The sequence below is a fragment of the Mustela lutreola genome, chromosome 18 (assembly GCF_030435805.1).
Source record: "Mustela lutreola isolate mMusLut2 chromosome 18, mMusLut2.pri, whole genome shotgun sequence".
In the NCBI taxonomy this organism is placed as follows: domain Eukaryota; kingdom Metazoa; phylum Chordata; class Mammalia; order Carnivora; family Mustelidae; genus Mustela; species Mustela lutreola.
The window spans coordinates 1,032,022-1,046,775 of NC_081307.1; the positions used below are offsets into that span (position 1 = coordinate 1,032,022).

At 32.4% G+C, this 14,754-nt stretch overlaps 1 pseudogene; it reads left to right on the top strand.

Annotated features, from left to right (window-relative positions):
- The first annotated feature begins 14,104 nt into the window (after nucleotides 1-14,104).
- LOC131820720 (U6 spliceosomal RNA) lies at nucleotides 14,105-14,197 on the top strand (annotated as a pseudogene).
- The last annotated feature ends 557 nt before the right edge of the window (nucleotides 14,198-14,754 follow it).

Below are 14,754 nucleotides of genomic sequence, written 5' to 3' on the forward strand. Positions count from 1 at the left end.
GATAATTTTCTCTCATTTTATTAAACACAACTGTGAGAGTAATTACCCTACCTAATATTTCTCTGTATTGGCTGACTAGCTAGCAAACATTCATGAAAATATCCATTAGCCACACATATAAAATGCTGCATTATGATGCTGTTGAATCAGAACATACCACTACCTGATCCTGTAGCTCTTTGAGGATTTGCAAATCAATTAATTATATGTTTATTGGATTCTTCCCTTACAATTAGAAAATTTATAATAGAGTCCATGAACATTATTAGTTTTACCATTTTAAACCAGCAATCACACTTTGATTTTTACAACAAAAGCAGAAATATAAACACAGACATTTGGATCAGTTTTCTGTTAGTCTGTCTGGACTTCAAAATCCTATTCCTCAAGATAATGCACACCAAAGTTCTGGATTAAACAAGAAATTAGATGGCACCTGAACACTTGGTTTAATATTCTCCAAAGGACTATGCAACTTATTTCTTACATTATGGCATTGTTTTACAAAGATCCACACTTTTATAATGTTAGTATTTTTAATAATCAATAAAGTCAATTAATCCTGATTAAAAATCAAACATAAAAATTTCTACGTTTTGCTTTTGCCCCCTCCATTTAGAACTTATTTATAGCCTGATAATTCAAAGGTCCCTATGTTTATGAAAATCTGGACAGAAATAGCTCTAAGATCCCATTCGAACTTGATATTAATCTAAGTCTTTTGGCTCCATTTATCCTGAGAGCAAAGAGTAGGACAAAGGATTTGAGTACTGTTAGTTTATCTGGGAGATTATCCAAGGTAGAAAAGAATGGGAAAGTGATACAGTGAAGAAGCAACTTTGTCAAAGAGGTACATTGTTGATATAATTGTTGTGGATAGAAAAGGAAGGCTTGCTTTTACTGAAAGGTCCTGAGAAACTTCTTTAAGTTGTCCTCATGAAGACCTGAAAACTGACAATTTTATCTATGGTTCTTATTTCCACTTCCCTGAGAGCTGTCCTCAGAGGACATTAACTCTCCTACACTTTTGGGTTGTGTTGGAGACATTCTAAAATGAGAGAGAGAACATGAGATGCTATCAGTGTTAAGTAACTGCAATTTCCCATGGAACTATCCACCACAGGTTTGGCTATAATCAGGTGTTGGGCCTTGATATCAGAGGGATTTGAGGCAGTATCATTTTAGGTTAATCATTATATCTGAAATTTCCAAAAACTTCAACTGATGAAACTTTGATTATAAATCTAAAAATATGACAATAAATCTACAGTATTCAAATTATTTTCATAGAAATACACAGACAAAGCATCAATTGATTAATATTTAAATGTTACAAAATACTGAACTGAAAGAATTTGGTCATATAACAACGTGTAAGAAGTAGAACTTAGGTTTAGGTTAGAACTCAGGATGCATTTGAGACTCAGTTAAGAAATTGAATGTAGGGACGCCTGGGTGGCTCAGTGGGTTAAGCCACTGTCTTCGGCTCAGGTCATGATCCCAGGGTCCTGGGACCGAGCCCCAAATCGGGCTCTCTGCTCAGCAGGGAGCCTGCTTCCTCCTCTCTCTCTGCCTGACTCTCTGCCTTCTTGTCATCTCTCTCTGTCAAATAAATAAATAAAATCTTAAAAAAAAGAAATTGAATGGATGTCTGACTATCTTATAGGTTTGCTAAAAATCAGTGACTTTGTGTTCACGTGTGGCTATGCAGGAATTTTTAACTTTCTCGAAGAAGTTATTAGATTTGATTATATAATGGCAGTAAAGGATGGGGAAAAGCAAAGTACAAACCCCATAAAGACAAAGACACTGAGTATGAGAAAAGAGTAATAGATAAGAAGAATCAATGCATTTGAGGAAAGTGGGAATTGAAATACACAATGATTGTTGACTTTTTTAGATGGAGAAAACAAAACTAGCTTGCAAGATGGAAATAACAGAAAACATGTTGTGATGTGAGACAGAATCCTGGAAAAGGCAGTAACGTGGAATAAAGGAGTAGGGAGAGCATATCAGGTACTTTGGATAGGAAGGAGTTAGGAGATAATTGCTTGATAAATTTTATATGGCCCACTTAAATGCACAGATTTCTCTTCTTTAATTTATATGGAGAACAGGGTGTCCTTTCTCTTCCCTTTCAGAGCACCAGAGGTGTACTCTTTCAGACTGAAAACCTGAAAAGCTCAGGACTCAGTTGCTTAAGCACAGCTGAGAGGACATATTTCAATTAAGATTTACATTTTGCTGTATGTAGTAGACTTTCAAAAGTGGTTTAACCATATTTTTTCATTTAACGAGAAGACTACAGAGAGTGTTTTCTGGTGTTGGTTCAGAGTCTTAAGAAAGTCAAGTGAACTATCTTAGAGGTTTTCATGGCTTTTTATTCACAGTTGCAAAAATTGCTGTTGGAGTTCTCACTATTAAGCCCACATTTCTGGCAGAAAGATAGAGGTAAAAGAGCATGATAGCTTGTACGACTGATACTTTGTCATATGGTTACAATATAACTAGAAAAGAGACAATAAAATATTCGATGTTGTTTTAAGTTTCCTTGTTTTCAATCCCTCAGTGCTTTTTGATATTAAAGGAAAAAGTAGATGGATATTGACCTGGCAACTATCAACACCTGTCAATCTCTCTTGGATAACCAATATCTCAATAATTTCTTCTTCCAGTAAAAAAAAATATATATATATTCATAACCCACACTGTATCATCTCAAGTTACTGCACCAAGATAAAATTAAAATGATATTCAGTTGTTCCAAATGGACAGAATACCCTTTCTTATGATATCATGTCTTATAAGATAGATAATTGGCTTGCTAGCAATATACCCAGATGTGACTGTGGAAGAGACAGGAAAAATATAATAATATTTATTTATTCCTTGGGTTGACCCTGTTTACACAGATGCATTACTATTAGAAAAGGTTGGTTTGGGACATTGGAATGAATTTACTTAATGGGTCTGTATGTAATTGGATTGGAGGAAAGTTTTAATTTCTACAAAAATTATTAGAATTCTATCTTATTCTCTTTTGTTAATTTTCACATGTTAACAAAGCCAACGTTTTTGTCTAGCAGACAAGATCTTAAATCCTATCAAAGCTCAATTTTTTCCTTTTTTTTAAGTTTGAGAGCCTCATGTTCTCTCATGCTGCTTTAAATACAACTCAAAAAAAAAAAAAGGAGCTAAGTGGGGCAGTAAGACCAGACTTTTTATTTTATTTTATTTATCTTATTTTTAATTAAAAAATTAAAGATTGTATTTATTTATTTGAGAGAGAGAGCATGAGTGGCGCATGGGGAGTTAGCTGCAGAGAGAGACTGAGAAGTATACTCCCTAATGAGCATGAAGCTCGATATGGAGCTCGATCCCACGATCCTGACTGAGATCATGACCAGAGACAAAGGCAGATACATGTGCAAAATCCCTTTTTTTTCTGGGAAACAATACTTTACAAGAGATGTTTGAAAAAGTACTGGGGAATCAACTTTAATTGGAGATACAAAAATTTAATTGACTTTTGTAAAGCTACAGGGATCCAAATGATGGGAATCCCAGCCCATTTAGGTTGTGGACCACAGAGTATTCTTCTCTATAATATTTTATTTTCTTCCATGTCTAGTAACTCCAGTCCAAGTTCACTGATCTCTTTTTAGATAGTGCAAAACATGGCAAAGAATACCAAACGAGTGCCTAATATTCTACATTTATTACATCATTTCTAACATATAGAAGTGTGTTATCAAGGCTGGTTCTGTGAAAGAACATAGTTATGCTAAAGTGTGTTTTGTTCTCCAAGAAATTAAATGCATGATTATTACACAATTATAAAATACTTGTGTCAATAATTTTTATTCAAAAATTAATAAGAGAAGCAGATATTAAAACTAGTTCACATGGTTATTTGGGATATAAGCAGAGTTGTGCAGCAGAAGTGCTCTGGGCCCATAATTTGGGATATAGCATTTATGTTTTCTAATGAAAAATTACTAACTTGCATTATTGTTAACAAGAATCTTGTGCATTACCATCAGTTTTCTACATTATAACCTCTTGCTCTACAGTTTGTAAATAACTTTGTCAATAGCAAGCTAATAAACGGGGGACTCCAATGGGTTGAGATAATCTCCAGAGTTTCTGCTACATAATGCCCAGGACTCCATTGAAAGGACACCTAAGAATTTATTTTGCCCAAAAATTTGATCATTTTTTTCACTGTCCTTACCTATTTTCCAAACCTAGTCCTTTTGCTTCACCTTTCAGTCTATGGACAACCCTGTATCTGACTGACTTGTTAATTCTGGGAATGTCTTGCAGATTAATTTGCTGTCCAGAGGTGGTTCCTCTAATTGATGTCTAAGAACCCTAATTAGTTAAGAAAACTTTTTTTAACATTTTCATTGCTATTTATTATTATTATTATTGCTAATATATCTATTATAAATAATTCACAAGGGCATCTTTCTGACAAAAGACAAAGAGCTGGCTACTAGTAGAAAAAGTACATTTGACTCTGTCAGTGAATGTGGTAAAGGGATTTGAGAAAATAAGGCAAAGCACTGGAATTATGTGTTAAAACTTTAAATATTATAGACACATTTACTTAATTTCTAATACTGTTGTTGCTTATAATTAAATAAGATGTTTTCCATGAACCACGCATTACAGCAAATATATTGTTTATACAGATTAAATTTTCATCAAAAGGGACGCCTGGGTGGCTCAGTTGGTTAAGCAGCTGCCTTTGGCTCAGGTCATGATCCCAGCGTCCTGGGATCGAGTCCCGCATCGGGCTCCTTGCTCGGCCAGGAGCCTGCTTCTCCCTCTGCCTCTGCCTGCCATTCTGTCTGCCTGTGCTTGATCTCTCGCCCACTCTTTCTGATAAATAAATAAAATCTTAAAATAAATAAATAAATTTTCATCAAAAAATTGTAAGTGTATTTTATTGTAGGATCATGATCAGCATTTTGCAGATGAGAAAAGTGAAATTTAGAAAAGTATGTCTCTTCAAATCGCTCATACAATATCTGGCCTAGATAGAAGGATATACTATCACAATTGAGGAAGATAATTGAGATTACTTAAAATGATAAACTTTACTGTATAGGGTTTTTTAAAAGTTTGCCACAGATTCAGATTCTTTTAAAATATATATCTATTTTGTGCAAAGAGAATGCACTGAGAAGTAAAAAGAAAGTGATATATCAGTACCACCAACTAAAGGCTATAATATCATCACCTTATCTATGCACAATAAAACAGTGTGCAATATTTAAATAAATTTAAATAAATTCCTATTTAATTTATATATTTATAAATTTAAATAAATTCCTATTTATTTATTATTAAAGAAATTCCTCTAACAAACAGTATGTTTTGAAGATTGCTAGCAGAAAAGTGTTGTACTACATGGAAGTAATTAGAAAATATGATCTAAAATTCTGCTTTCAAGGGCACCTGGGTGGCTCAGTGGGTTAAAATTCTGCTTTCAAGAAGCTATAACAGTAAGTACTGAGCATTAGCTATTATATGCTATGGATGAATAACTGAAATCTACATTTGAAACTAATGGTACACTATATGTTAACTAATTGAATTTTAAAAAGTTAATTAAAAAAACCACTATTTTATAAAACAATATTCCCAACAGGCTCTTTTGCTTTAAAAAACTCACTTTGTAATGAGAGTCATTACTTTTATCTAGCCAATTCTTACATCACTGTTTATCCCTTCCCTGCTTTATACCTTCCCAGTATCAATAAAGGCTCACTTGGGTTACCTAGAAGCCATGAGAAAGCTTGTAATAGATCTGGCTGGTTTTCACCAGCAATTTGACCACCATGTGCACAGGGAAGTCTATTGATAAAGGCTTTATTGCAATAAATTTTAAATACATGGATGATTTTGAATTCTCTTTCTTGAGGTCTTGTTTCATGATAATAAATTTAGGGTGGCTTATTGGAATGGATGTTATTAACATATTTTCATAGTTCTAAGTACATGGAATTGTAAAATAGATTAATGAATGTGGCATTACTGACAACTGTCCTCATTTTGAAATCAAATTACAGTGTACTAAGATGAGGAAGCAAAGCAGATTTGGGATTATGAGTGAAATAATTTAAAGAAGTCTTAGGGGTATGATCAGACTATTGGGTAATTCAGTAGAAAAATGTCAACTGATTGAGATTCTGTGTTCCCTGATTTCAGAGAGAAGTTAAGATAAATAAGTAACATGAGGAGACTAGGAAGCCAAACATAAGTGATAATTTTGTGCCAGGGTGTGTATACATCTGTTTATCTTCTTGTTTTACCACTAAGGTTGCTCCTAGAGGAGAGTTTAAATAGGTGTTGGAGCTAATCTCTGTGGATTACACAAGAAACCACATCCTACAGCTCTCCCTGAAACACCCCTTAGTATTTCAATGTAATTTGGTTTTTGCATTTTTAGAAATAACAAAATACTTTGCAAACTCATCTACTTTATTACCACCACAAGTGAGTCAGCTGACTCCACATTTTAACACAGTGACAGTCACAGAGGAATGGAGGAATGAGTAGAGTTATCAATATATGTGCTTTTAAGAAGTATGACAGGGTAGCAGCTATTTCCAGGAACCAAAACATGGGTCAGCAGCTGTGCAGGAAAAGTGATGGAATAAATGACTCATTTCAGAGGAGTTCTATAACATATTAGTTCTATAATGTATCTTCAGCACCCAATTACCCGCTTTGATCTAAAGATAAGGATTTACAGTTAAGGTCCCATTTATGATTTGACTGGTAGGGTCTGAATCATGTTTACTATTGTTTTGACTATAACTTGAAACCTATAGTAGTACTTGGGATATGTGTTGTGTATTCTGTGAACATGTGCTATTTTTAGATTACATAATTCCTGTCTTGAACCCCTGTTAATTTGTTTGTTTTTGTTTATTTGATAGTGCTTTCAGTAAATGGATATATCTGAAAAATTGCAAAGCCACTATTAAAATGTTATTATTATATATAGCATGGAATTGCACATTCCTCCTTTGAATCCAACAGAGCTTCACCATATCCTTAACAATTTGGGAAAAACATGCTATTATTTTTCTTTATAAAATTTCTCCTGTCAGGCTGTGTTGGTTGTCATCAGCAGTAACTCCTCTGAAGGCTTTGTCAAAAGAGTTGAAAAAATTGGAAAGGTGTGAATGAAGCTGTTTTCTGAATATAAAGAAAAGAGCATTGAAGTACAATTCACACTCTTACTTCTCCTTCTATGCTTTCAGATGTTTGACATTTGAAAATTTTGCTTCTAGAAGAGATGCCCTATATAATTCTTACTTTAAGGAGCAAGTTGCTTTTATAATTTTTTTTATTATTCTACCATTCAAGTGTTTCCATTTAAATTAAATTCAATACCATTTTTAAAAAATTAAAAGTGCAGCCAGTATTCAATTCTTGGGCTAAATAATTTTAGAAAGCTTTGTGTTATTGAACCTACGGGGGTTTTCTGTAGTTTTAACTCTTTCTTTCTGTGATTTTTACCATTAGTCACATAAGTGACTGCAATATAACTGACATTGAGGATAAAGAAGGACTGAATAGAACAATCCTTGGCCTCATGAAGTTGAGAATCTAGCAAGGGAGTCAAACAATTCAATCATTCAGAGACAATTTATTGAGTGCCTGGCCTAAGATGAGCACAACAAAACCCCAGCCTAGAGGAATCATTTTAATGGGAGAGATAGATAATAGGTAAGCCAACTTTAAAAAGAAAAAAAAATCGTACTGGTTTTTCTTTAATAGTGATGCATATTTGAACTAAATAAGCACATTTTAAAAAGAGCAGTGATTGAGAAGAGGTTTTGTAACTGAGTGGTCCGAAAGGGCCTCCCTGAAAAAGTCTGTTTTGAACAGATTTCTGAATAATATCAGCTAGGAAGCTGCGTAAAAATCTCAGAGATGGGTGATTTTTCCAGTCAAAAAACTGTAAAGGCTCCAAAGTCACAATACAGCTGTAAGTTTCTCTAATAAAGTAACTTCTGACAAAGAATGAGAAGAAATAACTAACCCAGGTTTGAAAGAAAAGGGATAGACTTTCTATGGAATTAATATTTAATTAAAGCTCTAAAGGACAAAAATACAATAGAGCAAAATTCTATATACCTAATGACGCTGATATACCTAATGAAAGTTCATAAACAAGTGTGGGTAGCAAAGAGTGTGTGGGAATGTTGGTAAGAACAGTGGGGAAGAGTCATCCCTGAACATGTTCTTAAATGAAGCAATTCTTGTGTTGTTTTAAAGGGTAAATTGGAGTTTGCCTAAGTGATTAGAGAAGGATGCCTCGGCTTATGAAAGTTCAAAGCCATGAAGATGTGATAAACTACTGCAGATATTTTCATGTATATTTGTTGTTGCTTCTAGTAATGGTGATCTAAAAAATCCTACTTAAGACAACTTAAAAATCCAGACAAAATAGCTTTTAAAGTTAAAAATATCAGAATGATTATAAAAATAAGTGAGGGATTACTGGGCCAAAATACGAAACACAATGAGAGTCTAGAGATATATGCCTGAAGCCATTTTAGCTATGAGAGCATTTGAAACTGCTAAAACACACTGAGCTGTGTTTTTAATAGACACTTGATACTAGAGAAACAAAATTCAAAATCCAGCAGCAATCAAATTTGAAAACTTTGGTACAACCCAAATTTAAGTTGAGATCCCCAAAGCACAAGGAGAAGCAGAAATAAGACTATAGCCTACCTTGCCTTCTGTGTAAACTGAGAAAGTCAATCACTGAATTTGGAATATGATTGTCTTGTAGAGTCTCAGATATAAGAGAAAATCCTGCCAAGGAGGACCATACCATTATTATAGCTCTTAATTATCCCTACTCAATAAGAGTTTCAAATATAATGTCTTGAACATAGCAAAATGGAACAAAGCACACAAAGAAAAACCATTAACAAGATTTGATAGACAAAATGGGATTAAGTATAATGTTAAAATTATCAATAAAGATTGTAAAATGGCTTGATTACTCTGCTCAAAGAAATGAGAGGGGAAGCAAATTGAATAAAAAACTGAAACTAAAAATGATATTGAGAAAGATTTTATAAATGAATTAAATGGATACTCTAGAACTTTAAAGATATGACAGCTAATTTAAGATACCACAGGGGTGCCTGGGTGGCTCACTTAATTAAACCTCCAATTCTTTTTCCTTTTTTTTTTAACACCTTAATTTTATTTTATTTCTTTCATTTTGGCTCAGGTCATGATGTCAGGGTTGTGAAATAGAGCCCAGAGTTGGGCTCTGTGCTGAGCCTGGAGCCTGCTTAAGATTCTTTTCCCTTCTTTTTCTATCCCTCCCTGCGCTCTCACTTGCTCGCTCTCTCTTGCTTGCAAATAAATAGATAGATAAATAGATAGATAGATAGATAGATAATAGACAAAGCAAAATAAAAGCAGATTATGAAAATAAATATAAAGATTTTGAAATGAAAACAAGTTCAAAATAAAATAGAGAAGACCTACACAGCTAAAGGTTCAATCAGAAAATCTACTATTAAAGAAGTCAGTATGACACAATGTTAAGATATCAAAAGATTTGAGCATGTACTTTAAAGAAAGGGTAATCCAAATGGCCACTCATATATAAAAACTGTTTATCTTTATTATGAATCTGGAATTAAATTAAATTAAATTAAAAATAAATTAAAACCTAGAATGACATACTATTACATACTTACCATATTGGGCAAACAGTGAAAATGTCTTGCAAGAATGTGAAGGAATGACAGTGCACATAATAAAAACATATGAGGTAAGTTGGACAATATTTAGAAAACTTAAAAATTTAAAAAAAAGTTTGGTCCATTCCTAGAAATACAACATTGAACTAAATGAATATTTTCACCAGGATATGCAAACAGATGATTATAGTTATTTCATTCATAACGGCAGATCAGTAGTGGTATATTTGCACAATGTTACATTAAATAAGAGAGAATATTAACAAACTGGGAGGAGGGGCTAGGTTGTTATCATAAACAGATCTTCTATGGTGCTAATTATGTTCTATTTCTCAAAATCTTTAAGTTAAAAAAGTTTTAAAATTTATATCTAGATAGATAGATAGATAGATAGATAGATGATAGACAGATATCCCAGAAGCTGCAATGCTAGGCTAAGACCAGGCTTTAAAGGGCTTTTCTATGCTCTACTAAATACTTTAAACCATTCATTATATCATAGCTCAGTGTTCAAATCTCCATTTGTTTCCTCAGTTTCCTAATATTTATCTTAAGGTGACCTGATGCAGACTTTTGATCACCTTTGTCTAAATATTCCTATTTTAACAAAGTCCTTTTGAGCACTCAGAGACTAAAACTTAGAAAAATACTCTGATTGTTATCTCACTAGAGTGGAAAATATATAGTTACCCATTAACTAATGATATTCATGTCTACATTAGATCCATGACATTTTTAATTCTTGGGAGCTTTTGGTTAAATGAATTTTTTAAGCTTCCTTTAAATGGAGCTTTAAGCCATCACCACATGAATAAAATTAAAGAACTAAATGAAAACAAGCCAAGTATTTACAGAGTAATAGAATGTGCAGTGGAAAGAGTACAACTCTGAAATCATAAAGCGTAAATTAGTGTGATGCATCTTTACTAGCCATGTAATCATAAACCAGTTATCTAAATGTGTTAGCCTCAGTTTTTTCACCCATGAAATGGTGATGATAATACTTATTATGCAGAGTTGTTGTGTGGATGTAATGAAGCATGGAGCATGAGAGTCTCATATTCCATGCTAAAATGATAGCTATTTTTATACTTATAATAATTCTAATAATAGTAATTAAATTGTTCAAAATGATAATATTCATTTATATTGAGGCATTGTATTGACTATTCATAGACACATTTACCAAAATAAATTTCATTTTACTTTACCCCCTCTGAGGATATATATTCCCTAATTCAATATGAATCTCATTATGAATAATAATTATCATAATAAATATGATGATTTTTCTTCTTTTTAGGGAAGTATCCTTTACTGTTGAACATAAAGAAACTCAAGCAAGTCTGTCTTATTCAAAATTTGCATGCTGCTTTCTTATGAAACTAGATTATAGAGTTGTATGAAATAAATTCATGCAGTTAAGACATTTATGTTTGGAAAACTGGGTGGTCAGTTTAGTATTTCAAAAGAAGATTTTAAATTTAAACTTTAAAACTGAGCTCTTTCAGCCTTATTTATAGACCATCCTTCATGCTTCCTAAGTACTCCTTCATTGTAAACTAAGTAATAGTTTTTGTCACAGTGTATATAACTAAAATGGATTTTGTATTCTATTATTTCAGAGTTAGTTGCAGTTTCTACTTCCTTACTTCCTTTTTTGAAAAATAGATTAATTCTACAAAAAGTTTTTTCCAGCTTTATTGAAAAATAATCGACATATTATAATTTGTAAATATAAGAAATGATTTCTTATAACATTGCAAACTTTTAACATTGTGTAAATTTTGTACCATTTGATAAATTGGCATACATCTGTATTGCAATATAATCTACATAAAAATGTTAATACATCTACTATCTCATATAGTTGCCACTGTTTTTTATTCATGTATGGTAAGGAATTTTAAGATCTACTCTCTTAGCAACTTTTATGTATATAGTACAGTAGAGATAAACTTCAGAGGTCTTGTGGGTTTTGTTCCAGACCGCCTCAATAAAGTGATTATCTCAATAAACTAAGTCAAATTATTATTATTTTTTTGGTTTCCCAGTGCAAATAAAATATTATGTTTCCCAGTGCATATAAAAAATAAACACTATACTGTACTGTTCAAAAGCATTATGTCTTTAAGGAAAAACAATGTATATATCTTAAGTAAACTAGTTCTGAGTTTTCAGTGGGTTATAATTACTGATCACAGATCACCATAACAAATACAATAATAATGAAAAAACTTGAAATATTGCAAGAATTACCAACATGTGACAGAGAGACACAAAATGAACAAATGTTGTTAGAAAAATGGTGGCAGCAGACCTATTTTATACAAGATTGCTATAAACTTTCAACTTGTAAGAATGTGATATATGCAAAGTTTAATAAAGGGAAGCACAATAAAAATGTATGTATATATTATTAACTATGATCATCATGCTGTACATTAGATCCCCAGAACTTTTTCCTATTATAGTTGCAAGTTTGTACCCTTTGACCACCTTATTCCACCCCAGGTTCACCCCTTGTCAACTCAACTCTAAGTTTCCATTAGTTTGCTTTTTCTTCAGATTCTGTATGTAAGGGATATCATAATACATAAATTAAAAAATATATATATAATATTTGAAATATTTCACTTAGTATAATACCTTCAAGATCCATCCATGCTGTTGTAAATGGCAGTATTTCTTAATTTTTCATGGTTAAGTAGTATTCCACAGTATATATTTACCATACTTTTTTATTCATTCATCCATTAATGGATACTGAAGTTATTTCCATCTCTTGCTTAGAGTTAATAATTTTATAATGAATATAAGAGTGCAGATATGTCTTCGAATAGTGACTTCGTTTCCTTTAGATATATACCTAGAGGTGGGATTACTGAATCATATGGTAATTTTACTTTTAATAATATGAATAATCTCCATACTGTTTTCCATACAAATTTATATCCCTATCACATGTGCATAAGTTCCCCATTTTACCCAATATTTACCAAAATTTGTTAGTTTTAATTTTTTGGTAGTATATATTCTAATAGGTAGTAATATCTTGTTGTGTTTTTCAGAGGTAAACAACAACAACAACAACATAATGACTTTGCCCTGAGTTTTTACGTTGAGCACTTTTTAATGCTCCTGTTGGTCATTTATATAAGTTTTTTGAAAAAAAAAGTCTATTGAGATCTTTTTGCTATTTTTTAAATTATGTATTTTTTTCTCTTTGTATCTGTTAGTTATTAACCTCTTTTCAGATATAAGATTTGTAAGTATTTTCTTACATTCTGTGGATTGTGTTTTCATTCCCTTTTTTTTTTTTTTGGCAATGCAGAAACTTTAGTTTGATGTAATACCATTTATTTATTTTTGCTTCTTTTGCTTGTGTTTTTGGCCTGGTATCCAAAAAACTATTGGAAAGACCAATGTCAAGGAGAATTTTTCCTATGTTTTCCTTTAGGAAATTTAGTTTCATGCATCACATTTAAGTCTTTAATCTATTTCAAGTTAAGATTTATGAGTGATATAAGGTTCCAGTTTCATGCTGGTTTATGTGACTATTCAGTTTTAAATATCATTTATTGAACAGACTATCTTTACCCATTATATATGTTGGCCCCTGTCAAATATTAGGTGACTGTATGAAAGGATTTATTTCTGGACTCTCAATTCTGTTCTACTTGTTTATTGGTCTATTTTTATGCCAGTATACTTTATTGTTTTGAGCATGAGGGCTTGGTAGTATAGTTTCAAATCAAGAAGTGTAATTTCGCTTCTTCATTCTTTCTCAGAACTGCTTTAATTATTTGTTGTCTTTTATGGTCTCATATAAATTTTAGGATTCTTTACTTACTTCTGTAAAAAAAAATATTGGATTTTTTAAAAATATTTTTTATTTCTATATTTGACAGAGAGAGATGACAAGCAGGCAGAGAGGCAGGCAGAGAGAGAAGAGGTAGCAGCTTCCTGCTGAGCTGAGAGCCTGATGCAGGGCTCGATCCCAGGACCCTGGGATCATGACCTGAGCCGAAGGCACCGGCTTAACCCACTGAGCCACCCAGGCGCCCCAACATTGGATTTTTGATAGGAATTGAATTTACAGATGGTTTTCGGTAGTATGGACATTTTAACAATGTTAATTCTTACCATTCATAAATATGAGCTATCTTTCAATTTATGTTTCCTTCAATTTCTTTATCAATGTCATAGTTTATGGGGTACAGATCTTTCATCTTCTTAGTTAAATCTTTTCCTAAGTATTTTATTAGTTTTGATGCTATTGTGAATTAGATTGTTCTCTTTATTTATTCAGATAGTTCATCATTAGAGTGTTAAAATGCTCCTGTCTTGTGCTTACTTTGGCAGCACATATACTAAAATTGGAATGATGCAGAGAAGATTAGTGTGATCACTGAGCAAGGATGACATGTAAAACTATTTTTAAAAAATGAAACAAAACAAAATTCTTGTCTTTTATATATTGATCTTGTATTTGGCAGCTTTATTAAATTTGTTTATTCAAAATGTTTTGTGAAGTTTTTAGGATTTTTTTACATGTAAGTTCATGTTATCCAAAAAAAGAAAATTTTACTTCTTCCTTTTTTTTTTGGAGTCTTTTATTTCTTTGTGTTCCTTGTTTCTCTGGCTAGGACATCCAGTACTATGTCAAATGAGAGTAGTGAAAGTGGACACATTTGTCTTTTTTCTGATCTTTAAGGGGAAAACTTTCAAACTTTTTTGATTGAATATGAGTTTAGCTCTGGGCTTGCAATATGTGCTTTTTCTTTAATGGATTTTTTAAATTATTTTTAAAAATGTTTTATAAACATATAATGTGTTTTTATCCCTAGGGGTACAGGCCTGTGAATCACCAGGTTTACACATTTCACAGCACTCACCATCACTCACCATAGCACCTGCCCTCCCCAATGTCCATACCCCCACCATCCTCTCCCAAAACACCCCCCCCAGCAACCCTCAGTCTGTTTTGTGAGATTCA